The 26499-nt window shown below is 37.6% G+C and overlaps 1 protein-coding gene across 1 annotated transcript in view; it reads left to right on the plus strand.

The window, feature by feature from the left end:
* Window positions 1-1552: 1552 nt before the first annotated feature.
* Window positions 1553-26499, plus strand: part of CHODL (chondrolectin) — a 198083-nt gene continuing 173136 nt past the window's right edge. The window contains exon 1 of the mRNA XM_060150776.1: window positions 1553-1610. The gene's annotated coding sequence lies outside the window, so the exon portion shown is untranslated. The remainder of the gene's footprint in view (window positions 1611-26499) is intronic.

Genomic DNA, 26499 nt, shown 5'->3' on the forward strand with positions numbered 1-26499 from the left:
GAGTAAATTTAATGAATAAATGAATGCACAAAAGACTTAGACTGCTTTCATTAATACTAAGGCACATAGTTCTCTCAAGGATATTTGAGAATTGAGAATGCCGTAAGTATTTGGAGCTTGAAATTTTGTGTCAGTAGTGTTATTTCTTTCCTGATAAGGTGATAAGTATGGTGTTATTTAGTAAGAAGTGAAGAATTTTAACCAAAGCATTGCACTCCTTGAGATTACAATCAAGTTGCTGATGAAGCCTGAGTAAAGAACCAGGCAGACAGACATTACATTAAAAATTTTAAGAAGTTTAGGAGGAAAACATCAGTGTTTTAGCAGAGCCAGTGATCATTTATCATTCAGAGGTACTCACTGAATGAAATATTGGAGACAAATTTGTTAGAATATGAGACACTAAGGCACTTTTTTCTTGGCGAGAAAAGCTCAAGTGAAGTTTTGAATATTTGAGAGTATTAAGAAATGCATTAAAATTTTTTTAACATGAATGCTGTGATGGCACATTTGAGAAGGAGGAAGCTCACAGTTGATAATGATGCATTGCTATTTAACATAAGCAACCTAATCCAATTTACCTACTTCATCAGAAAATTTGAAAGGCAAATATTTGTTACATTTCAATGATTATCCAATGTACAATCTACAGCAAATTTTGTTAGGGAGGTTATGGAAGATTTTGGTATTGATTGCTGACTCTAAAACTGGGTTAGAGTTAAGTTAACTTGGAAACTTGTAATTTCTTTTTTCATGCCCTCAACTCGTGATTTATGCTACTAAATTACATTTTCTATGAAATATAAGGTTATATATTTTATTTTAGGTTAGTAAAAAGCTAGGAAATTATGTACTGGATTTCCAATCTTATTTCATAAATATGCAACATTTCTTTTCCAGTAAACTAAGACTTTCAGGCCAGAAATTGTTCAATTCTAAGAGGGACTCTAGCAATTTTCTTTCTCTTAGTTACATAGTTTTGTGTTTAACTTTTAAACCACAATAAGGGAAAGTCTGACTATTGTTTAATTCACATTTGAATGTTTTATTTCTGTATTGTTTTTTCTCATATGATGCTGTAGGTTTGAATGACCCTCTCTAGGGACTGGTAACTGGTAAGAGAGCCCATTGCACTTTCTCCATGAGCAAGAGATCTCGTAACAACTAGGTGGACCTTAGAATGCGGATAGAGAAAGTCATGTAGGGAGAAGGAAGTCTCTGTCATTACCCAAACAGAAATATGCATGGATTCTTGTTACCGCATTTGTCTGGGAAGTATAACTTAGGGGGCTCTTATAGGCTGAATTATGTCTCCTCAGAAGGTATAAGTTGGAGCCATAACCCCCAATGTCACAGAATGAAACTTTATTTAGATGTAGGGTCTTTAAAGAGGTAATTAAAATAAGAACGTTAGGGTGGGCCCTAATCCAATCTGATTTGTGTCCTTAAAAGAAGAGGAAATTTGGACATACATACCAGGGCAGTGCATACACAGAGGGATGACTATGTGAAGAGGCAGCCAAAGAGTGGCCATCTGCCAGCCAGGGAGAGGCCGCAGGAGTAACCACATCTGCTGACACCTTGATCTTGGACTTCTGGCCTTCATAACTGTAAGAAAATAAATTTCTACTGTTTAAGTCACCCAATCTGAGGTTATTCATTATGGCTTCCCTAGTAAACAAATACAGAGGCATAGAAGATACTTAATGAGCCATGTTTCATGCCAGACAGTATGAGGGGCTTCTCATACACACTCGCCTCAACACATGCTGGTAACAATTTTAAGAATTGTAAAGAGCTATCTGAGCTAGTGGGAGAAGACTTCTCTTTGAAAAATGAGTATAAACTTTGTTATGGGTTGAATTGTGTCCCCCTAAAAGATAAAAAAAAAAGTTGAAATCCTAACCCCCAGTACCTCAAAATGTGACATTTTTGGAAAATAGGGACTTTGTAGATGTAGTCAAGTTAGGATGAGGTCATTAGGATGGACCTTAATACAATATGAACAATATCCTTATATAAAGGGGAAATTTGGATACAGACGTACACATAGGGAGAACACCATGTATAGATAAAGAGATCAGGATGATGATTCTACAAGTGAAGGAATGTCAAAGATTGCCAGCTAAGTACCAGAAGCTGAGGGAGAGACATTAAACAGATTCTCCCTTAACGGCTCTCAGAAAGAACCACCCTGCCTGCACTTTGATCTAGGACTTAAAGCCTCCAGAACTATGAAACAATACATTTCTGTTGTTTAAGCCACCTACCCAACAGCCCTAGAAAAACAACACACGCTTGATTTGGCTTCTTTTTCCTTCATACTTGAGAAATGTGGATTTCTGAATCATAAAACGTCATTTGTTTTCATGTGTTCTCTCCAATAAGGTTCTCTAAATATTGCTATTCCAAGTAATTTTCCACTTCTCTTTTGTATGACCTGCTATATTCTCAGCCAACAGACTAGTCAGAGAGTTCATTTGTGATGGACTCTTTCTTCATCCCTAAAGAGTTGTTGAGCAGGTTAAATTTTTTTTTTTCATTTTAGCATTCACTTAATTTTAATTCTTGCTCTGTTTCATTTCTCCTTCCTCCCAATCTTCAATTTTTCTCTTGTCACCTAAGTACTGGGTATTTTCTTTTCTTTTTTTCTCTCATTAAAAAATAACATAATACACGCAAAAAATCCTTTTTATTAATTTTGCCCTCTCATCAAACTACAGCCCTAAATGTTTACTTCTCTTCAAGGCCAAAATTTTATTTGAGACCAAACTTCTCATTTTATTTTATTTATTTTATTTGAAAATATTTTATTGAAGTATAGTTGATTTACAATGTTGTGTTAATTTCTGCTGTACAGCAAAGTGACTTAGTTATACATGTATATTCTTTTACATATTCTTTTCCATTATGGTTTATCAGAGGGTATTGAATATAGTTCCCTGTGCTATACAGTAGGACCTTATTGTTTATCCATAGTATTTATACCAGTTTGCATCTGCTAATCCCAAACTCCCAATACTTCCCTCTGCCACTCCCCCACCCACCTGCTTGGCAACCACAAGTCTGTTCTCTATGTCTGTGAGTCTGTTTCTGTTCCGTAGATATTTGTGTTGTATTTAGATTCCATGTATAAGTAATATCATATGGTATTTGTCCTTCTCTTTCTGACTTAATTCACTTAGTATGATAATCTTTAGTTGCATACATGTTGCTGCAAATAGCATTATTTCATTCTTTTTTTATGACTGAGTAGTATTTCATTGTATATTTATGCACCACATCTTTTTATCCATTTATCTGTCGATGGACGTTTAGGTTGTTTCCATGCCTTGGCTATTGTAAATAGTGCTGCTATGAACATGGGGGTGCATGTATCTTTTTGAGTTATAGTTTTGTCTGGCTATATGCCCAAGAGTGGGATTTCTGGATCATATGGCAACTCTATTTTTAGTTTTCAGAGAAACCTCCATACTGTTTTCCATAATGGCTGCATCAATTTACACTCCCACCAACAGTGTAAGAGGGTTCCCTTTTCTCCACACCATCTCTAGCATTTGTTATTTGTAGACTTTTTAATGATGGTCATTCTGACTGGTGTGAGGTGATTACTCCTTGTAGTTTTGATTTGCATTTCTCTAATAATTAGTGTTGTTGAGCATCTTTTCATGTGCATCTTAGCCATCTGTATGTCTTCTTTGGAGAAATGTCTATTTAAGTCTTCTGCCCAGTTTTTGATTGGGTTGTTTGTTTTTTGTTATTGGGTTTTATGAGCTGTTTGTATATTTTGGAAATTAAGCCCTTGTTGGTTGCATAATTTGTAAATATTTTCTCCCAGTTCTGTAGGTTGTTTTGTTTCTTTTCATTTTGTTTATGGTTTCCTTTGCTGTGCAAAAGCTTATACATTTGATTAGGTCCCATTTGTTTACTTTTGTTTTTATTTCTATTTCTTTGGGAGACTGACCTATGAAAACATTGGTACGATTTATGTTTGAGACCAAACTTCTTTAAATAGATGTTTCAATCTACTCTCACTCTATCCTTCCCTAAATTTTACCCTCCATCCACTGAATACTGTTCTTGAACTCTATCTCACCTTGAAAGTGTTCTTGTTGATGTTACCAAATCGAACTGACCTTTTGAAGTCCTCATCTTACTTGACATCTCTGCATTGTTGAAAATTTCCTTCTTGAAAATTCTCTTCTCTCTGGAAAGAAAGCTCTGTATCTTTCTGCCTAGTTGGCTAGCCCTTTTCAATATGATGAGGCAATTTCTTTCATTTTTAACGCTTAAATGTTGAGGTTTTCCAGATGTAAAGAACTGTGAAGGGTCTGAGGTTTTACTTTACTTGCAAGTTAACCTGCCACAGTGTCATGCAACTCTTGGGTCAGAGACAAGGAATCTTTTTACTCACAACACTAGTAGTGGCTAGAGAATCAGCATTTGCACTATTCTCTGAGGTCTAATTCCCACAGAGGGACACAAAGAAGGTCACTTTGTGGGTTGCATTATAGAAGGAATCCTGAGCTTAGAGAAACCAAATATTGTGCAATGGGCTGTTAAGTCTGCCTGATCTTTACCCTGCAGGAAGACATTATCTTTCCTATGCTGGACAGGAACTAAACCTCCCTGTGCTCTAGAGGGAGACACTAACTATATCTAAGGTTATTAACCACACAAACATCCTTGAAAATATAGTCCAGGACAAAGGCCATCAGTGCATCTGCTTCCAAGATATGCAAAAATGAAAAAGATCCATGGAGAACTATCTCCCACCCCAAGAAATGTGACCTTCAACTACCATTTGTACCCCAGTGACCTCTAAAACTCTCTCTCTCTCTTTAAACTCTAATTGTGGCAACTTGGAGGATATGTCCAAAACAGAACCTTTTTTCTTTACCTCGATTATGTTCTCTTTCTGTGTTTCTCAGTTAGGTACACAACTTCATTATTTGTTATTCAAAAGTAGTAAAATTACAGTCCTTATTTGAACCTTTGTCCCCTACTCAGTAATAAGTTATTAAAGACCTGTGGGTTTTTCTTGAATAATAATTTTTTTTTCCACTTGTAACTCCCATTTCCCATATCTGTTTTAGTTCAGCCCTCAACACCCTATTTGGGAATGTAACTACAGCTCCTTTTTTTTTTCTTTTTTCCCCATATCTGCTTTTTTTTTTTTTAACATCTTTATTGGAGTATAATTGCTTTACAATGTTGTGTTAGTTTCTGCTGTAAAACAAAATGAATCAGCTATACATATACATATATCCCCATACCTCCTCCTTCTTGCATCTCCCTCCCACCCTCTCTATCCCACCCCTCTAGGTGGTCACAAAGCACTGAGCTAATCTCCCTGTGTTATGCAGCTGCTTCCCACTAGCTATCTATTTTATATTTGGTAGTGTATATGTCCATGCCACTCTCTCACTTTGTCCCAGCTTACCCTTCCCCTTCTCTGCATCCATTCTCTGTGTCTGCATCTTTATTCCTGTCCTTCCACTAGGTTCTTCAGACCTTTTTTTTTTTTTTTTTAGATTCCATATATATGTGTTAGCATACAGTATTTGTTTTTCTCTTTCTGACTTACTTTACTCTGTATGACAGACTCTAGGTCCATCCACCTCACTACAAATAACTCAATTTCTCTTCTTTTTATAGCTGAGTAATATTCCATTGTATATATGGGCCACATCTTCTTTATCCATTCATCTGTTGATGGACACTTAGGTTGCTTCCATGTCCTGGCTATTGTAAATAGTGCTGCAGTAAACATTGTGGTACATTATGGTTTTCTCAGGGTATATACCCAGTAGTGAGATTGCTGGGTCATATGGTAGTTCTATTTTTAGTTAGCCTTCATACTGTTCTCCATAGTGGCTGTATCAATTGACATCCCCACCAACAGTTCAAGAGAGTTCCCTTTTCTCCACACCCTCTACAGCATTTATTGCTTGTAGATTTTTTTGATGATGGTCCTTCTGACTGGTGTGAGGTGATACCTCATTGTAGTTTTGATTTGCATTTCTCTAATGATTAGTGATGTTGAGCATCCTTTCATGTGTTTGCTGGCAATCAGTATATCTTCTTTGGAGAAGTGTCTAGGTCTTCTGCCCATTTTGGATTCAGTTGTTTGTTTTTTTGATATTGAGCTGCTTGTATATTTTGGAGATTAATCCTTTGTCAGTTGCTTCATTTGCAAATATTCTCCCATTATGAGGGTTGTCTTTTTGTCTTGTTTATGGTTTCCTTTGCTGTGCAAAAGCTTTTAAGTTTCATTAGGTCCCATTTATTTATTTTTGTTTTTATTTCCATTTCTCTAGAAGGTGGGTCAAAAAGGATCTTGCTGTGATTTATGTCATAGGGTGTTCTCCCTATGTTTTCCTCTAAGAGTTTTATAGAGTCTGGCCTTACATTTAGGTCTTTAATCCATTTTGAGTTAATTTTTGTGTATGGTGTTAGGGAGTGTTCTAATTTCATTCTTTCACATGTAGCTGTCCAGCTTTCCCAGCACCACTTACTGAAGAGGCTGTCTTTTCTCCATTGTATATTCTTCCCTCCTTTATCAAAAGATAAAGTGACGATGTGTGCATGGGTTTATCTCTGGCCTTTCTATCCTGTTCCATTGATCTATCTTTCTGTTTTCATTCCAGCACCATACTGTCTTGATTACTGTAGCTTTGTAGTATAGTCTGAAGTGAGGGAGCCTGATTCCTCCAGTTCCAATTTTCTTTCTCAAGATTGCTTTGGCTATTCAGAGTCTTTTGTGTTTCCATACAAATTGTGAAAGTTTTCATTCTAGTTCTGTGAAAACTGCCATTGGTAGTTTGATAGGGATTGCATTGAATCTGTAGGTTGCTTTGGGTTGTAGAGTCATTTTCACTGTTGATTTTTCCCATCCAAGAACATGGCATATCTCTCCATCTGTTGGTATCATCTTTAATATCTTTCATCAGTGTCTTATAATTTTCTGCATACAGGACTTTTGTCTCCTTAGGTAAATTTATTCCTAGGTATTTTATTCTTTTTGTTGCAATGGTAAATGGGAGTGTTTCCTTAATTTCTCTTTCAGATTTTTCATCATTAGTGTATAGGAATGCAAGAGATTGCTGTGCATTAATTTTGTATCCTGCTACTTTACCAAACTCATTGATTAGCTCTCATAGTTTTCTGGTAGCATCTTTAGGATTCTCTCTATATAGTATCATGTCATCTGCAAACAGTGACAGTTTTACTTCTTCATTTCCAAGTTGTGTTCCTTTTATTTCTTTTTCTTCTCTGATTGCTGTGGCTAAAACTTCCAAAACTATGTTGAATAATAGTGGTAAGAGTAGGCAACTTTGTCTTCTTCCTGATCTTAGTGGAAATGGTTTCAGTTTTTCACCATTGATAACTATGTTAGCTGTGTGTTTGTCATATATGGCCTTTATTATGTTGAGGTGCATTCCCTCTATGCCTATTTTCTGGAGAGTTTCTATCATAAATGGTTGTTGAATTTTGTCAAAAGCTTTTTCTGCATATATTGAGATTATCATATGGTTTTTCTCCTTCAATTTGTTAATATGATGTATCACGTTGATTGATATGTGTATATTGAACAATCCTTGCATTCCTGGAATAAACCCCACTTGATCATGGTGTTATGATCCTTTTAATGTGCTGTTGGATTCTGTTTGCTAGTATTTTGTTGAGGATTTTTGCATCTGAGGATTTTTGCATCAGTGATATTGGTCTGTAGTTTCCATTTTTTGTGACATCTTTGTCTGATTTTGCTATCAGGGTGTTGGTGGCCTCATAGAATGAGCTTGGGAGTTTTCCTCCCTCTGCTATATTTTGGAAGAGTATGAGAAGGATAGGTGTTAGCTCTTCCTTAAATGTTTGATAGAATTTGCCTGTGAAGCCATCTGGTCCTGGGCTTTTGTTTGTTGGAAGGTTTTTAATCACAGTTTCAATTTCAGTGCTTGTGATTGGTCAGTTTATATTTTCTATTTCTTCCTGGTTCAGTCTCAGAAGGTTGTGCTTTTCTAAGAATTTGTCCATTTCTTCTCGGTTGTCCATTTTATTGGCATATAGCTGCTTTTAGTAATCTCTTATGATCCTTTGTATTTCTGTAGTGTCAGTTGTTACTTCTCCTTTTTCATTTCTAACTCTGTTGATTTGAGTCTTCTCCCTTTTTTTCTTACTGAGTCTGGCTAATGGCTTATCAATTTTGTTTATCTTCTCAAAGAACCAGCCTTTAGTTTTATTGATCTTTTCTATAGTTTCCTTCATTTCTTTTTCATTGATTTCTGATCTGATCTTTATGATTTCTTTCCTTCTGCTAACTTTGGGGGTTTTTTTTGTTGTTGTTCTTGTTCTTTCTCTAGTTGCTTTAGGTGTAAGGTTAGGTTGTTTATTTGAGATTTTTCTTGTTTCTTGAGGTAGGATTGTATTGCTATAAACTTCCTTCTTGTAACTGCTTTTGCTACATCCTATTGACTTTGGGTCGTCATGTTTTCATTGTCACTTTTTTCTAGGTATTTTGATTTCCTCTTTGATTTCTGCAGTGATATCTTGTTTATTTAGTAGTGTATTGTTTAGCCTCCATGTGTTTGTATTTTTTACATATTTTTTTCCTGTAATTGATAACTGTAACTAGATAATTGATATCTAGTCTCATAGTGTTGTGGTCAGAAAAGATACTTGATACAATTTCAGTTTTCTTAAATTTACGAAGGCTTGATTTGTGACCCAAGATATGATCTATCCTTGAGAATGTTTCATGAGCACTTGAGAAGAAAATGTATTCTGATAGTTTTGGATGGAATGTCCTATAAATATCAATTAAGTCCATCATGTTTAATGTATCATTTAAAGCTTGTGTTTCCTTATTTATTTTCATTTTGGATGATCTGTGCATTGGTGAAAGTGGGGTGTTAAAGTCCCCTACTATGATTTCTCCTTTTATGGCTGTTAGCATTTGCCTTATGTATTGAGGTGCTCCTATGTTGGGTGAATGAATATTTACAATTGTTATATCTTCTTCTTGGTTTGATCCCTTGATCATTATGTAGTGTCCTTCTTTGTCTCTTGTAATAGTCTTTATTTTAAATTCTGTTTTGTCTGATATGAGAATTGCCACACCAGCTTGTTTTTGATTTCCATTTGCATGGAATATCTTTTTCCATCCCCTCACTTTCAGTTTGTATGTGTCCCTAGGTCTGAAGTGGGTCTCTTGTAGACAGCATATATACACGACTTGTTTTTGTATCCATTCAGCCAGTCTATGTCTTTTAGTTGGAGCTTTTAATCCATTTACATTTTCATTTAAGGTAATTATAGATATGTATGTTCCTATTACCATTTTCTTAATTGTTTTGGGTTTGTTACTGTAGGTCTTTTCCTTCTCTTATGTTTCCTGCCAAGAGAAGTTCCTTTAGCTTTTGTTGCAAAGCTGGTTTGGTGGTGCTGAATTCTCTTAGCTTTTGCTTGTCTATAAAGGTTTTAATTTTTCTGTTGAATCTGAGTGAGATCCTTGCTGGGTAGAGTAATCTTGGCTGTAGGTTTCTTCCTTTCATCAATTTAAATATATCCTGCCACTCCCTTCTGGCTTGTATAGTTTATGCTGAAAGATCAGCTGTTAACCTTATGGGGATTCTTTTGTACGTTATTTGTTGCTTTTCCCTTGCTGCTTTTAATTTTTTTCTTTGTATTTAACTTTTGATAGTTTGACTAAACGTGTCTTGGCATTTTTCTCCTTGGATTTATCCTGTATGGGACTCTGCACTTCCTGGACTTGATTGACTATTTCCTTTCCCATATTAGGAAAGTTTTCAATTATAATCGCTTCAAATATTTTCTCAGTCCCTTTCTTTTTCTCTTCTTCTTCTGGTACCCCTATAATTTGAATGGTCGTGTGTTTAATATTGTGCCAGTGGTCACTGAAACTGTCCTCAATTGTTTTCATTCTTTTTTCTTTTTTCTGCTCTGTGGTAGTTATTTCCACTATTTTGTGTTCCAGGTCTCTTATCTGTTCTTTTGCCTCAGTTATTCTGCTATTGATTCCTTCTAGAGAATTTTTAATTTCATTTATTGTGTTGTTCATCGTTGTTTGTTTGCTCTTTAGTTCTTCTAGGTCCTTGTTAAATGTTTCTTGTGTCTCCTCCATTATATTTCCAACATTTTGTATCATCTTTACTATCATTACTCTGAATTCTTTTTCAGGTAGACTGCCTATTTCCTCTTCATTTGTTTGTTCTGGTGGGTTGTTACTTTGCTCCTTCATCTGCTGTTTTTCTCTGTCTTCTCATTTTGCTTAACTAACTGTGTTTGGGATCTCCTTTTCACAGGCTGCAGGTTCATAGCTCCCGTTGTTTTTGGTGTCTGCCCCCAGTGGGCAAGGTTGGTTCAGGTGGGTTGTGTAGGCTTCCTGGTGGAGGGGACTGGTGCCTGTGTTCTGGTGCATGAGGCTGGATCTTGTCTTTCTGTTCATCACGACCGTGTCTGGTGGTGTGTTTTGGGGTGTCTGTGAATTTAGTATGATTCTAGGCAGCCTCTCTGCTAATGGGTGGTGTTGTGTTCCTGTCTTGCTAGTTGTTTGGCATGGTCTATCCAGCACTGGAGCTTGCTGGTCATTGAGTGGAGCTGGGTCTTAGCGTTGAGATGGAGATCTCTGGGAGAGCTCTTGCCAGTTGATATTACATGGAGCTGGGAGGCCTCTGGTGGTCCAATGTGCTGAACTTGGCTCTCCCACCTCAGAGGCTCAGTCCTGACAGCCGGCTGGAGTACCAAGACACTGTCAGCCACATGGCTCAGAAGGAAAGGGAGAAAAAAAAGAGAGAAAGAAAAATAAATAAAGTTAGTAAAGTAAAAAATAAAAAAATATTGTTAAAATAAAAAGGTAATTAAAAAAAAAAGAAGAGAGCAACCAAACCAATGAACAAATCCACCAATGATAACAAGAGCTAAAAACTAAGATAAATATAAAAATCTGAAACTAGTCAGTCACATACAGCAAACCCGAAGTCTACAGTTGCTCCCAAAATCCACTGCCTCAATTTTGCAATGATTCATTGTATATTCAGGTATTCCACACATGCAGGGTACATCAAGTTGATTGTGGAGATTTAGTCTGCTGCTCCTGAGGCTGCACGGAGAAGTTTCCCTTTCTCTTCTTTGTTTGCATGATAAGGAATTACTTTGGGGTTGGGAACTATTACAAACAATTTCAAGGCAGCTTTGTGACACATCTCATTTACTGTAACTTTAGTCTCTGTTGATAATGAAGTATCTATTATAAATACCACACCATTGGAAAAAAATTTTTTTAAATAGACAAAACATTAGTGACTTTGATCTGGAATACAAGGTTAGTACCAGCATAAAGGTTTTTAAAGTAAAATTAAGGTGAAAATCTGAGTGCACTGCGAAACAACCAGTTTAAAAAATGACATCCATAAGGTGAATAAAAAATTCAGCAGCAGGCAAGTTGGTTGTGTTTTGAACTGGTTTCAGATTGTAGTTTTTCCTTAATAAATGCATCAACTGTAGTCTTCTTGAATGATTATCTTTAATCATCATCCATCTTTTGCATCAGTAATATATGGCATGGCATGAAGCCTTTTTGTTCTTCCAATGATTATATTAAATTGATTTAAACTTTCAGTAAGATTCTGTGATTTTTTTCTCCTTTAAATTATTCACCTTAAACCATAAAACATTTTTTCTCTGTTTGCTTTATCTTTTTACCGCATGAGTTCTAATTACTCAAGCAGCATTATTTACCTAAATTAAAAAGTATAATATTCACATTGAGATTTCAACTCATTCTTTTCTAAGTCTATATTTTTTTTAGGTGGAAAAAAAGTCTAAGGATAAAAAAATGACTTTACTTAATATATTTTACTTGGTTTACCTCCCAAATTCAGACACTCCCAATATATAATGTGTTTATTGGTAGTGATTTTTATTTGATTATTCAATTTGTAACAGCATATACTGTATCATTTGCACACCGTATGTAGATTAAATTTATTTTGATGCAATTTATTAAAATAATAACCTCTATTTTAAAGAACAAGGAGTTAAAAATAAATTTCTTACATTTAGCTTGGTATAGAAGCTCATTTTATTTTCTTATGACAAAATTTTAGTTTTGTATCATTTAGATGTGGAATTAAAGTAATGTATGAACTGAAATGTTGAAAAGAACACTGGGTTATTTCAGTGCCTGAGACAAATGAATCTAACTGATTACTGCTGAATGAATTGCTGAGCTATTGATTATCATAATTGCTGATGGAATTGATTATATAGAAAATAGCTGTTCTTTCTGAATGATTGAGTGATGAGAAAACTCTCATTTGCCAGTCAGCCTTTATGGGATCATCCCTTGAAAGAAATTTTAACTGGCTGTGTGTATGCCTATTAAAATAATGAGAAATAATTGCTAAATAACTTCCTAGACACAAGTCACTTGCCACATGAGCAAAGCTTAATAACACAGATTTTAAGAAGTGATCATTTCAGTGTTGGAGTGCTCTTTAAACTAAAAAATTCTCAGACTCTTCTGACTTGCTTGGGTTTGCTGTTCTGAGGAATATTAAGCAGCCTTTATGTATGTTTCTTTTTAAGATACAGTAAGAATATGTATGAGATAATAATGTACATATTGAGACATTGCTATATCTACTCTTTAGTAGATGAGATGAAAATAGATGAATGTATTGTGTTTTCCCCTTTTAAAAATTTTCACTTGACTAATTGATATATGCTCTTGAGGAGGAAAAGGAGAAGATGCCTGGCTTGTGGTGGGATAAACTTTTTGAAATAGCATTGAAAATTTCCCCTGAAATTTCCTTCTTCCCCCGTTGCTTCCACATTCTATTATTAGGGTTCTCTATGTTTATTGCCTAAGGAAAGAAAAGAATACAGAGAAAAATTAATCTACTCCTGCACAAGAAAGAATATGGAAGTCGTCATGATGAGTCAGAGAAAGAATTTCTATTCAAAGTCTAGATTGAAAATACTATTGATTGTAGGGTGAGAGAAGAGAGATTTGAGGAGTCTTAAAGAAAGAATGGAGTGTTGTTGCATCTGCAGGGACCAGGGGCTGAGTGTATGTATGTTTTTTTTGCGGTACGCTCCGGACGCGCAGGCTTAGCGGCCATGGCTCACGGGCCCAGCCGCTCCGCGGCATGTGGGAACTTCCCGGACCGGAGCACGAACCCGTGTCCCCCTGCATCAGCAGGCGGACTCTCAACAACTGTGCCACCAGGGAAGCCCGTGTGCATGTATTTTTAACAAGCCTACTAGTCTCTCTTCTGGGCAATGAGCCTAGAAGCCTAGGGACTACATCCTTTACCAGCATACTTTATCAGCAAGGTTCAGCTTTCAACTTCACCATTAAGAGACTAGTGTGAGACTTGGAAGGCAGAAATGAAGCCAAAGCCATACTATTGCTCCTTTATCTGCAGTAGGCTGTTGTGTGGGGTTTGACAAATGGGAAGTTTTCAGTAGCCTCTGGTTTCTCCCCTGTGAATTACTCTCCTGGGTGCTATAAGCAGCTCAGGTCATAGGTTTAGGTTTCCTGAAGTGTTCGACCCTCTAAAAGTCAGACGTCAACTGGAGAGTTTATGCTACCCTGTTTCTTCAGCTTCACTCCTGAAGCCCTTGCAGGAGTTTTTTTTTTTTTTTTTTTCGGTATGCGGACCTCTCACTGTTGTGGCCTCTCCTGTTGCGGAGCACAGGCTCCGGACGCGCAGGCTCAGCGGCCATGGCTCACGGACCTAGCCGCTCCGCGGCATGTGGGATCCTCCCGCACCGGGGCACGAACCCGTGTCCCCTGCATCGGCAGGCAGACTCTCAACCACTGCGCCACCAGGGAAGCCCCTTGCAGGAGTTTTATAAATAACTAATCCACTGTATTTGATTCCTTCTTGATTGAAATACCTGGAATGTTTTCTGTTTTCCTGACTACACCTTGATGGACACCTTTACATATATATTCAGTTTTCTCTTACAGTCTCTCTAATGTAAATGGACACATCTGTTCAGAAAATTTTCCTGAACCAACCCTTGCATCAGGTCAATACTTCAAGACAAAGTCCAACAAAATCTGACCCAATTTTGACTTCCCTATTTATAACCTGCCAGGCCTCAGTCAGGTCCCTGTCCTCAGTAGAGTTTGCCAGATGGGTTTATCTACAGTCACCAAACAGGTTGCACCTGCTCATCCCAACTCATGCACATTTGTCTCCTCCTGATGGGAACTCTTTTTTTCTAACTATGCACGACTACTTCCACCTCAAGATTCAGCTAAAACTCCCTTTTCCTTACCGAGCTTTCCTTGGTTCATCCTGACTCAGAGTGATTTTATCTACCTTTGAATTTTTACCATCTTTATCACTCTTTTTTTATATTTTCTGTTGGTTGTTTACTGTTATTTTTTATGTGTGTGTGACTTTAAATTTAATCACAAACTTCCTGATGAGGAAAGACATCGTGCATCATTTTATGTTCCATGCCCTGGAGTAAAGCCTTGCTCTTTAAGGTCCATGTCCTAAAGGTAGGCAAGAATCCTTCCACAGTATCTCCGACAGATCACCATTCAACTTCCAGTGATGGAAAGCCAAGCACGTAGTTGAATTGATGGAGCTGTTAGGAAGTTCTCTCTTATGGTGTGTATAAATACTGCTACCTGCAACATGAAGATCTGCTTTCTTTAGCTACCCTGAATGGGTCTGGACATCTCTTTTGTGTTATGCTTTCTAAAATTTAACATCATTTTTAAGGCCCCGCATGATCACTGTCAAACTTTTTTGATTATGTTCCCCAGAAGAAATCTTTATGTGGTGACCAATTCACACAAACACTAACATGTATATGTGAAACAGATGCTTCAGAAAACAAAATTTACCTTTACTACATGCATTATTTTATCTTTTATCCAATGTATTCAATTTGCTTAAAGAATGTAAATGTTGACTTGATAGTTTGAATTCACCACCAGCTAATGTTGCAAAATTATGATGGATCCAGGACGTCATTTCCATTCCAATCTTATCTTATATAACAGTCCTCCATGTTCTTCCTGTATCAGAAAAACTGGCCTTTTCTCTGTTTTATGAATGGACCAAAGTACTTCCTGTAACAGAGACTTTATACATATTCTCTTTAATACTGTCACCACTTAACCCTTGCTATTCTGACTTAGATAATTCTGGATCTAGTTCAATTCCTTCATTTTGTAGATAAGAAAACTGAGACATAGAGAGACTAAATAATTCTGTATTTATATATACTAAAGAAATATATATCAGAATTTGATTATCTCTGTGATGCTAAGCTAGGGTCTATGGATAATATGAAAATAGCATCCTCCCCCGACCCTGAACATGCACACACACACACACACACACACACACATACCCTTCCTGGTTATCCTCATGGCTAACTTTTTCAAGTTCCTGCTAAGATGTTGTATTTGAAATAAGACCTATCCTGATCATTCTAAACATTGACACTTCTTCCCCCAGCTCTGGCACTCACTATTTCCTTTGCTCTACTTTTAAATTTTTCCACAAAACTTATCATGGTGTAACGTACTAAATTTAATTATACATTATGTTCATTTTTTATTTCTGTATCCTCCTGCAAGAGTACAGTCTCCATGAGAGCAGGAATATTTGCTTTCATTGATGTATCACAAACTCTCAGAGCTTGGAATGTGGGGAGTAGGTGCTCAGTTAATAATTAGTAAATGAATGAATGAATGAATGAATGCAAACATCCACTTTGTCAAAAATCACAGCTAGGTATTAGAAGGTTAGAAAAAAGCTGGATCTGCTGATTCTTATTTCAAATTTTTTCCTTTGAATCCCACTGGACATTATTTTTCAAGCTAAGTGTTTTTTCAGTGAAATCAAATGGCATCTCAGGTATTGAATAAATATAAATTTCTCCCTAATACCAGTGATACCCAAGATGAAATAAGTATAGGAAAATAATAAGCTATTGGAGGTGATATAAATATCTGGATTACTGTAATGAAGCATTATTGGTGTCTCTTTATATGTAAATACTCTAATTTCATATGTTATTTTACCTCACAGATTTGTTCAGTTTTCTTTAGAGCGCTGGTTTACTTACTCTGCTTCTAGCCGTCTCCTTGCTACAGGCCCAGGGTAGAGCTAATTGTCCCCACTACACTCTCCTTCCCACCTTAAACTGTACCCTGAGCATCTGCTGCTGAACCATGCTTTCACTTCTATAGGTGTCCGTCTACTTTTCCTACCACATTTAAAGTTGCTGATTCTGAGGTTAATTGGGAAATCACTGATGGAATCCTCTTACAAAAAATATCCACTCCTTTCTGCTAACACAGGGTATCTTCCCAAGGATCCTTTTACTTATTTCTCTGAATATTATAAATCTTACAAACACAAGACACGGTAACATTAAATTCGTTTGCAGCTCCAAACCAAACCAAACATTACAAACCTCTTCCTGTAATCCCACAATGGCACCACAATATCTAATGGATTATCCAGACTTTTTTTCCTGAGTCCCCAAGTATAGTCATATGCCAAGTTTGATAGTCACTATCTGTAATGAATTTGTTTTTACATTTTTGTTCCCGTCCGTAATGTACTATTCTACTTGAACTTTTATTATTGCTAGCTTGGTCTAGTTATAGCACCTAAAGAGTCCCGGAACCTCATACCTACCCCATTTTCACTCCATCTTTTATCCTGCTTCCAGATTAGATGAACTAAAGCAACGTTCTGACCATACCACTCCTTGGATCCATATTGTCTACTCATTAAAATAAAACTACAGTGATGATTCTTAAATTTTTCTATCATTATACCTCTGACTACTAAAGAAAGTGAAGAAAAATTCTCAAGAAAATGCAGGTTTTCACCTAAAATGTCTTTGATATTTCATATTTTGTATTAAAATTGATTAAAAATGTCATTGTGTTCCAATAACGTTTTAAATTCTTACCATTAAATTGCTTCTCTGGATGCTCCAGGAATATGTTCCAGGGAGTATGTGAACATCTGGCAAATTGCTACATTTCCCCTGGTTTCTCACAAACTCCAGTTTGAGAAGCACAGCCTTCCACAATACAGCCCTAACTTACTTTATCAGCCTTGTATTTCACCATCGCTTTCTGGATTCCATACTCCAGCTGGTGGATGATTTGATGTTCCTTTTTCAATTATTTTGCTCATTCTGTTCTTACAGTTAGCAGTATCCCCTTTTCAATTATTTTATTCATTCTATTCTTACTGTTAGCAATTTCTTCTCCTTGCTATCCTCTTAGCTCCTTAGTTTTATCTTCCATTTCCTTTTATCACTTTTAAATATATGGATACCTTTAGTTTCATCAGATTCATAATATTCTTGTTAAATTTATAAACTTTAAAACTTTCTTAGAAGTTCAGTTTCTCTTCTGTTCATATTTTTGGAAGTGAGCGGAGAGTATTTTTCTCACATTTGATATTACCTTAAATTACACAAGTCATGTATAAACTTCTCTCTAATCAGTTGTGTTTGTCACAGCATCTGAAATATAAAAGCACTATTAGAATTTTATTACGTATTTTATTTTATAATTGAACACATATGTATGTTTTATTTTATAACTTGCCCCATCTCTATCAAACTATAATTTGTTCAATTTGTTCTAGTTTATTAAATAATTTTTAACTTCTACATCGAAGCTACAGAGTGAGCCCATGTGGGACATATCCTTTCTTTCTGAGATTCCATTAAAATTATGATAAAGATATAAGAAGCTTTTAAAGCTTACAGCAATAAAGAGGACAGGAGGAAGGCTGTCAGGATATCTCAACACATTTATTACAAATAGAAATCAGATGAATGAATTTATGTTGATGAGCCAGAGTACAGGAAGCTTACAATGTAAATACTTAGGAAAGTTGTACAGTGAGAGAGGGTTGCAGACTAAGAGACTGCAATACAAATGAATGGCATGGGTCCTAAGTCAGCCATAATGTAATACTTAACTACTGATACAAAAAAGATGGTGACCAATCAGAACAGACACTTAAACATTAGATAGTGACACTATCAGTGTAAACAGACTAATTATAACTCCTGTATGCCTATAAATGTGATAGTTTACTTCACTTACACCGGAGCACAGCATGGCTAGAAGCTTGGTGTTTTATTTCTGGCAAAAAAAAAAAAAAGGGGGGGGAATAAAAGACAAAAACATAAAACAAGGACAAAACAAAAGCAGAAACTAACAGCGACTTCTTTTCTACAGAAATGGAATAAGCTGAGTGGTAATAACTAGGGCAGCTAATATGACTTTTTCTTCCTAGGAGACATTGGTTGTATGTTGATGATCAACTCAAGAATTATCCCAACGGGAAATAAAGATATTTCAGGCAATAGAAGATAACTTTAAAAAAAAGGTGTAGTTAAGAACTTCAAAACAGGGTATATGGGGGCTTCCCTGTTGGCGCAGTGGTTGAGAGTCTGCCTGCCGATGCAGGGGACGTGGATTCGTGCCCCGGTCCGGGAGGATCCCGCATGCTGCGGGGCGGCTGGACCCGTGGGCCATGGCCGCTGAGCCTGAGCGTCCGGAGCCTGTGCTCCGAAGCAGGAGAGGCCACAACAGTGAGAGGCCTGCATACCGCAAACCAACAAACAAACAAAAAACAGGGTATATGCCCAGGAGTGGGATTGGTGGGTCATATGGTAGTTCTACTTTTAGGGTTTTAAGGAACCACCATACTGTTCTCCATAGGGGCTGTATCAATTTACATTTCCACCAACAGTGCAAGAGGGTTCCCTTTTCTTCACATTCTCTGCAGCATTTTCTGTGGGTAGATTTTTTTTGTTTTAGAAAACGCACAACAACCTACAGGTATTACCATTACTGTCTTGTAAGTAAGAAAATTAGGACTTGCACAAGTTACTTGCAATGGGCAAATACAACTGGCAAGCATGTCTGGGTCTCACGTGACTTCAATTATGGGACTTTTTCTACCTGGCCAATAAGTGTGTCTAATTCAGCATTTCTCAAACCTGGTTAAACATGATAATCACCTGGTAGCTTTTATTTATTTATTTATTTATTTATTTATTTATTTATTTATTTATTTTACATCTTTATTGGAGTATAATTGCTTTACAATGGTGTGTTAGTTTCTGCTTTATAACAAAGTGAATCAGTTATACATATACATATGTTCCCATATCTCTTCCCTCTTGCGTTTCCCTCCCTCCCACCCTCCCTATCCCACCCCTCCAGGCGGTCACAAAGCACCGAGCTGATCTCCCTGTGCTATGTGGCTGCTTCCCACTAGCTATCTACCTTACGTTTGATAGTATATATATGTCCATGCCTCTCTCTCGCTTTGTCCTAGCTTACCCTTCCCCCTCCCCATATCCTCAAGTCTGTTCTCTAATAGATCTGTGTCTTTATTCCTGTCTTACCCCTAGGTTCTTCATGACATTATTTTTTTCTTAAATTCCATATATATGTGTTAGCATACGGTATTTGTCTTTCTCTTTCTGACTTACTTCACTCTGTATGACAGACTCTAGGTCTATCCACCTCATTACAAATAGCTCAATTTCGTTTCTTTTTATGGCTGAGTAATATTCCATTGTATATATGTGCCACATCTTCTTTATCCATTCATCCAATAATGGACACTTAGGTTGTTTCCATCACTGGGCTAATGTAAATAGAGCTGCAATGAACATTTTGGTACATGACTCTTTTTGAATTATGGTTTTCTCAGGGTATATGCCCAGTAGTGGGATTACTGGGTCATATGGTAGTTCTACTTGTAGTTTTTTAAGGAACCTCCATACTGTTCTCCACAGTGGCTGTATCAATTTACATTCCCACCAACAGTGCAGGAGGGTTCCCTTTTCTCCACACCCTCTCCAGCATTTATTGTTTCTAGATTTTTTGATGATGCCCATTCTGACAGGTGTGAGATGACATCTCATAGTAGTTTTGATTTGCATTTCTCTAATGATTAGTGATGTTGAGCATTCTTTCATGTGTTTGTTGGCAGTCTGTATATCTTCTTTGGAGAAATGTCTATTTAGGTCTTCTGCCCATTTTTGGATTGGGTTGTTTGTTTATTTGTTATTTTTCTGCATGAGCTGCTTATAAATTTTGGAGATTAATCCTTTGTCAGTTGCTTCATTTGCAAATATTTTCTCCCATTCTGAGGGTTGTCTTTTGGTCTTGTTTATGGGTTTCCTTTGCTGTGCAAAAGCTTTGAAGTTTCATTAGGTCCCATTTGTTTATTTTTGTTTTTATTTCCATTTCTCTAGGAGGTGGGTCAAAAAGGATCTTGCTGTGATTTATGTCATAGAGTGTTCTGCCTATGTTTTCCTCTAAGAGTTTTATAGTTTCTGCCCTTACATTTAGGTCTTTAATCCATTTTGAGCCTATTTTTGTGTATGGTATTAGGGAGTGATCTAATCTCATACTTTTACATGTACCTGTCCATTTTTCCCAGCACCACTTATTGAAGAGGCTGTCCTTTCTCCACTGTACATTCCTGCCTCCTTTATCAAAGATAAGGTGACCATATGTGTGTGGGTTTATCTCTGGGCTTTCTATCCTGTTCCATTGATCTATATTTCTGTTTCTGTGCCAGTACCATACTGTCTTGATTACTGTAGCTTTCTAGTATAGTCTGAAGTCAGGGAGCCTGATTCCTCCAGCTCCGTTTTCCGTTCTCAAGATTGCTCTGGCTATTTGGGGTCTTTTGTGTTTCCATACAAATTGTGAAAGTTTTTGATCTAGTTCTGTGAAAAATGCCAGTGGTAGTTTGATACAGATTGCATTGAATCTGTAGATTGCTTTGGGTAGTAGAGTCATTTTCACAATGTTGATTCTTCCAATCCAAGAACATGGTATATCTCTCCATCTATTTGTATCATCTTTAATTTCTTTCATCAGTGTCTTATAATTTTCTGCATACAGGACTTTTGTCTCCTTAGGTAGGTTTATTCCTAGATATTTTATTCTTTTTGTTGCAATGGTAAATGGGAGTGTTTTCTTGATTTCACTTCAGATTTTTCATCATTAGTGTATAGGAATGCCAGAGATTTCTGTGCATTCATTTTGTATCCTGCTACTTTACCAAATTCATTGATTAGCTCTAGTAGTTTTCTGGTAGCATCTTTAGGATTCTCTATGTATAGTATCATGTCATCTGCAAACAGTCACAGCTTTACTTCTTCTTTTCAAATTTGAAATCAGTTTATTTCCTTTTCTTCTCTGATTGCTGTAGCTAAAACTTCCAAAACTATGTTGAATAAGAGTGGTAAGAGTGGGCAACCTTGTCTTGTTCCTGATCTTAGTGGAAATGCTTTCAGTTTTTCACCACTGAAGGCAATGTTGGCTGTGGGTTTGTCATATATGGCCTTTATTACGTTGAGGTGAGTTCCCTCTATGCCTACTTTCTGCAGGGTTTTTATCATAAATGGGTGTTGAACTTGTCGAAAGTTTTCTCTGCATCTATTGAGATGATCATATGTTTTTTCTCCTTCAATTTGTTAATATGGTGTATCACGTTGATTGATTTGCGTATATTGAAGAATCCTTGCATTCCTGGGATAAACCCCACTTGATCTTGGTGTATGATCCTTTTAATGTGCTGTTGGATTCTGTTTGCTAGGATTTTGTTGAGGATTTTTGCATCTATGTTCATCAGTGATATTGGCCTGTAGTTTTCTTTCTTTGTGACATCCTTCTCTGGTTTTGGTATCAGGGTGATGGTGGCCTCGTAGAATGGGTTTGGGAGTGTTCCTCCCTCTGCTATATTTTACAAGAGTTTGAGAAGGATAGGTGTTAGCTCTTCTCTAAATGTTTGATAGAATTCGCCTGTGAAGCCATCTGGTCCTGGGCTTTTGTTTGTTGATGGATTTTTAATCACAGTTTCAATTTCAGTGCTTGTTATTGGTCTGTTCATATTTTCTGTTTCTTCCTGATTCAGTCTTGGCAGGTTGTGCATTTCTAAGAATTTGTCCATTTCTTCCAGGTTGTCCAGTTTATTGGCATAGAATTTCTTGTAGTAATCTCTCATGATCTTTTGTATTTCTGCAGTGTCAGTTGTTACTTCTCCTTTTTCATTTCTAATTCTATTGATTTCAGTCTTCTCCCTCTCCCTTTTTTCTTGATGAGTCTGGCTAATGGTTTATCAATTTTGTTTATCTTCTCAAAGAACCAGCTTTTAGTTTTATTGATCTTTGCTATCGTTTCCTTCATTTCTTTTTCATTTATTTCTGATATGATTTTTATGATTTCTTTCCTTCTGCTAACTTTGGGGTTTTTTTGTTCTTCTTTCTCTAATTGCTTTAGATGAAAGGTTAGGTTGTTTATTTGAGATGTTTCCTGTTTCTTAAGGTAGGATTGTATTGCTATAAACTTCGGTCTTAGAACTGCTTTTGCTGCATCCCATAGGTATTGGGTCGTTGTGTCTCCATTGTCATTTGTTTCTAGGTATTTTTTTATTTCCTCTTTGATTTCTTCAGTGATCACTTCCTTATTAAGTAGTGTATTGTTTAGCCTCCATGTGTTTGTATTTTTTACAGATCTTTTCCTGTAATTGATATCTAGTCTCATAGCGTTGTGGTTGGAAAAGATACTTGATACAGTTTCAATTTTCTTAAATTTACCAAGGCTTGATTTGTGACCCAAGATATGATCTATCCTGGAGAAGGTTCCATGAGCACTTGAGAAAAATGTGTATTCTGTTGTTTTTGGATGGAATGTCCTATAAATATCAATGAAGTCCATCTTGTTTAATGTATCATTTAAAGCTTGTGTTTCCTTATTTATTTTCATTTTGGATGATCTGTCCATTGGTGAAAGTGGGGTGTTAAAGTCCCCTACTATGAATGTGTTACTGTTGATTTCCCCTTTTATGGCTGTTAGTACTTGCCTTATGTATTGAGGTGCTCCTATGTTGGGAGCATAAATATTTACAATTGTTATATCTTCTTCTTGGATCGATCCCTTGATCATTATGTAGTGTCCTTCTTTGTCTCTTCTAATAGTCTTTATTTTAAAGTCTGTTTTGTCTGATATGAGAATTGCTACTCCAGCTTTCTTTTGGTTTCCATTTGCATGGAATATCTTTTTCCATCCCCTCACTTTCAGTCTGTATGTGTCTCTAGGTCTGAAGTGGGCCTCTTGTAGACAGCAAATATATGGGTCTTGTTTTTGTATCCATTCAGCCAATCTGTGTCTTTTGGTGGGAACATTTAGTCCATTTACATTTAAGGTAATTATCGATATGTATGTTCCTATTCCCATTTTCTTAATTGTTTTGGGTTCGTTATTGTAGGTCTTTTCCTTCTCTTGTGTTTCTTGCCTATAGAAGTTCCTTTAGCATTTGTTGTAAAGCTGGTTTGGTGGTGCTGAACTCTCTCAGCTTTTGCTTCTCTGTAAAGGTTTTAATTTCTCCATCAAATCTGAATGAGATCCTTGCTGGGTGGAGTAATCTTGGTTGCAGGTTTTTCTCCTTCATCACTTTAAATATGTCCTGCCAGTCCCTTCTGGCTTGCAGAGTTTCTGCTGAAAGCTCAGCTGTTAACCTTATGGGGATTCCCTTGTGTGTTATTTGTTGTTTTTCTCTTGCTGCTTTTAATATGTTTTCTTTGTATTTAATTTTTGACAGTTTGATTAATATGTGCCTTGGATATATCCTGTATGGGACTCTCTGTGCTTCCTGGACTTGATTAACTATTTCCTTTCCCATATTAGGGAAGTTTTCAACTATAATCTCTTCAAATATTTTCTCAGTCCCTTTCTTTTTCTCTTCTTCTTCTGGAACCCCTATAATTCAAATGTTGCTGTGTTTAATGTTGTCCCAGAGTTCTCTGAGACTGTCCTCAGTTCTTTTCATTCTTTTTTCTTTATTCTGCTCTGCAGTAGTTATTTCCACTATTTTATCTTCCAGGTCACTTATCCATTCTTCTGCCTCAGTTATTCTGCTATTGATCCCATCTAGAGTATTTTTAATTTCATTTATTGTGTTGTTCATCATTGCTTGTTTCATCTTTAGTTCTTCTATGTCCTTGTTAAATGTTTCTTGCATTTTGTCTATTCTATTTCCAAGATTTTGGATCATCTTTGCTGTCATTATTCTGAATTCTTTTTCAGGTAGACTGCCTATTTCCTCTTCATTTGTCACATCTGGTGGGTTTTTATCTTGCTCCTTCATCTGTTGTGTGTTTTTTTGTCTTCTCATTTTGCTTATCTTACTGTGTTTTGGGTCTCCTTTTTGCAGGCTGCAGGTTCACAGTTCCCATTGTTTTTGGTGTCTGTCCCCAGTGGCTAAGGTTGGTTCATTGGGTTGTGTAGGCTTCCTGGTGGAGGGGACTAGTGCCTGTGTTCTGGTGGATGAGGCTGGATCTTGTCTTTGTGGTGGGCAGGTCCACGTCTGGTGGTGTGTTTTGGGATGTCTGTGGACTTATGATTTTAGGCAGCCTCTCTGCCAATGGGTGGGGTTGTGTTCCTGTCTTGGTAGTTGTTTGGCATAGAATGTCCACACTGTAGCTTGCTGGTCATTGAGTGAAGCTGGGTGCTGGTGTTGAGATGGAGATCTCTGGGATATTTTCACTGTTTGATATTACGTGGAGCTGGGAGGTCTCTTGTGGATCAGTGTCCTGAATTTGGCTCTCCCACCTCAGAGGCACAGCACTGACTCCTGGCTGCAGCACCAAGAGCCTTTCATCCACACGGCTCAGAATAAAAGGGAGAAAAAGTAGAAAGAAAGAATTAGTAGAAGTAGAAAGAAAGAGAGAAAGAAAGAAAGAACGAAAGAAAGGAGGGAGGGAGGGAGGGAGGAGGGAAGGAAGGAAAAAAAGAAAGGAGATAAAATAAAATAAAGTAAGATAAAATATAATACAGTTATTAAAATAAAAAAAAATTAAGAGAAAAAAACAAACAAAAAAAATCGGACGGATAGAACCCTAGGACAAATGGTGGAAGCAAAGCTATACAGACAGAATCTCACACAGAAGCATACACATACATACTCACAAAAAGAGGAAAAGGGGAAAAAAATCATAAATCTTTCTCTCAAAGTCCACCTCCTTAATTTGGGATGATTCATTGTCTATTCATGTATTCCACAGATGCAAGGTACATCAAGTTGACTGTGGAGCTTTAATCTGCTGCTTCTGAGGCTGCTGGGAGAGATTTCCCTTTCTCTTCTTTGTTCTCACAGCTGCCAGGGACTCAGCTTTGTATTTGGCCCCACCTCTGTGTGTAGGTCACTGGAGGATGTCTGTTCTTCGCTCAGGCAGGATGGGGTTAAAGGAGCCGCTGATTCAGGGGCTCTGGCTCACTCAGGCCGGGGTGAGGGAGGGGCACAGAGTGCGGGGCGAGCCTGCGGCAGCAGAGGCCGGCATGACGTTGCACCAGCCTGAGGCGCGCCATGCATTCTCTCGGGGAAGTTGTCCCTGGATCCCGGGACCTTGGCAGTGGCGGGCTGCACAGGCTCCCTGGCAGGAGGTTAGTGACCTGTGCTCGCACACAGGCTTCTTGGTGGCGGCAGCAGCAGCCTTAGCGTCTCATGCCGGTCTCTGGGGCCCATGATTTTAGCCTCGGCTCACGCCCGTCTCTGGAGCTCCTTTAAGCAGCGCTCTTAATCCCCTCTCCTCGCGCACCAGGAAACAAAGAGGGAAGAAAAAGTCTCTTGCCTCTTCGGCAGGTCCAGACTTTTCCCCGGACTCCCTCCCGGCTAGTCGTGGTGCACTAACCCCCTGCAGGCTGTGTTCATGCCGCCAACCCCAGTTCTCTCCCCGCGCTTCGACCGAAGCCCGAGCCTCAACTCTCAGCCCCGCCCGCCTCGACGGGTGAGCAGACAAGCCACTCAGGCTGGTGAGTGCCGGTCGACCCTGATCCTCTGTGCGGGAATCTCTCTGCTTTGCCCTCCATACCCCTGTTGCTGTGCTCTGCTCCGGGGCTCCGAAGCTTTCCCCCTCCGCCACCCGCAGTCTCCACCTGCAAAGGGGCTTCCTAGTGTGTGGAAACCTTTCCTCCTTCACAGCTCCCTCCCACTGGTGCAGGTCCCGTCCCTATTCTTTTGTCTCTGTTTATTCGTTTTTCTTTTGCCCTACCCCGGTACGTGGGAGGTTTCTTGCCTTTTAGGAAGTCTGAGGTCTTCTGCCAGTGTTCAGTAGGTGTTCTGTAGGAGTTGTTCCACGTGTAGATGTATTTCTGGTGTATCTGTGGGGAGGAAGGTGATCTCCACGTCTTCCTCTTCCTCCATTTTCCCGGAAGCCCCCTAGATTTTTTGATGATGACCATTCTGACTGGTGTGAGGTGATACGTCATTGTAGTTTTGATTTGCATTTCTCTAATAATTAGTGATGTTGAGCATCTTTTCATGTGTTTGTTGGCAATCTGTATGTCTTCTTTGGTGAAATGTCTATTTAAGTCTTCTGCCCATTTTTTGATTGGGTTGTTTGTTTGTTTTTGTTTTGATATTGAGCTACCAT

This window comes from Lagenorhynchus albirostris, chromosome 5, assembly GCF_949774975.1.
Source record: "Lagenorhynchus albirostris chromosome 5, mLagAlb1.1, whole genome shotgun sequence".
Lineage (NCBI taxonomy): Eukaryota > Metazoa > Chordata > Mammalia > Artiodactyla > Delphinidae > Lagenorhynchus > Lagenorhynchus albirostris.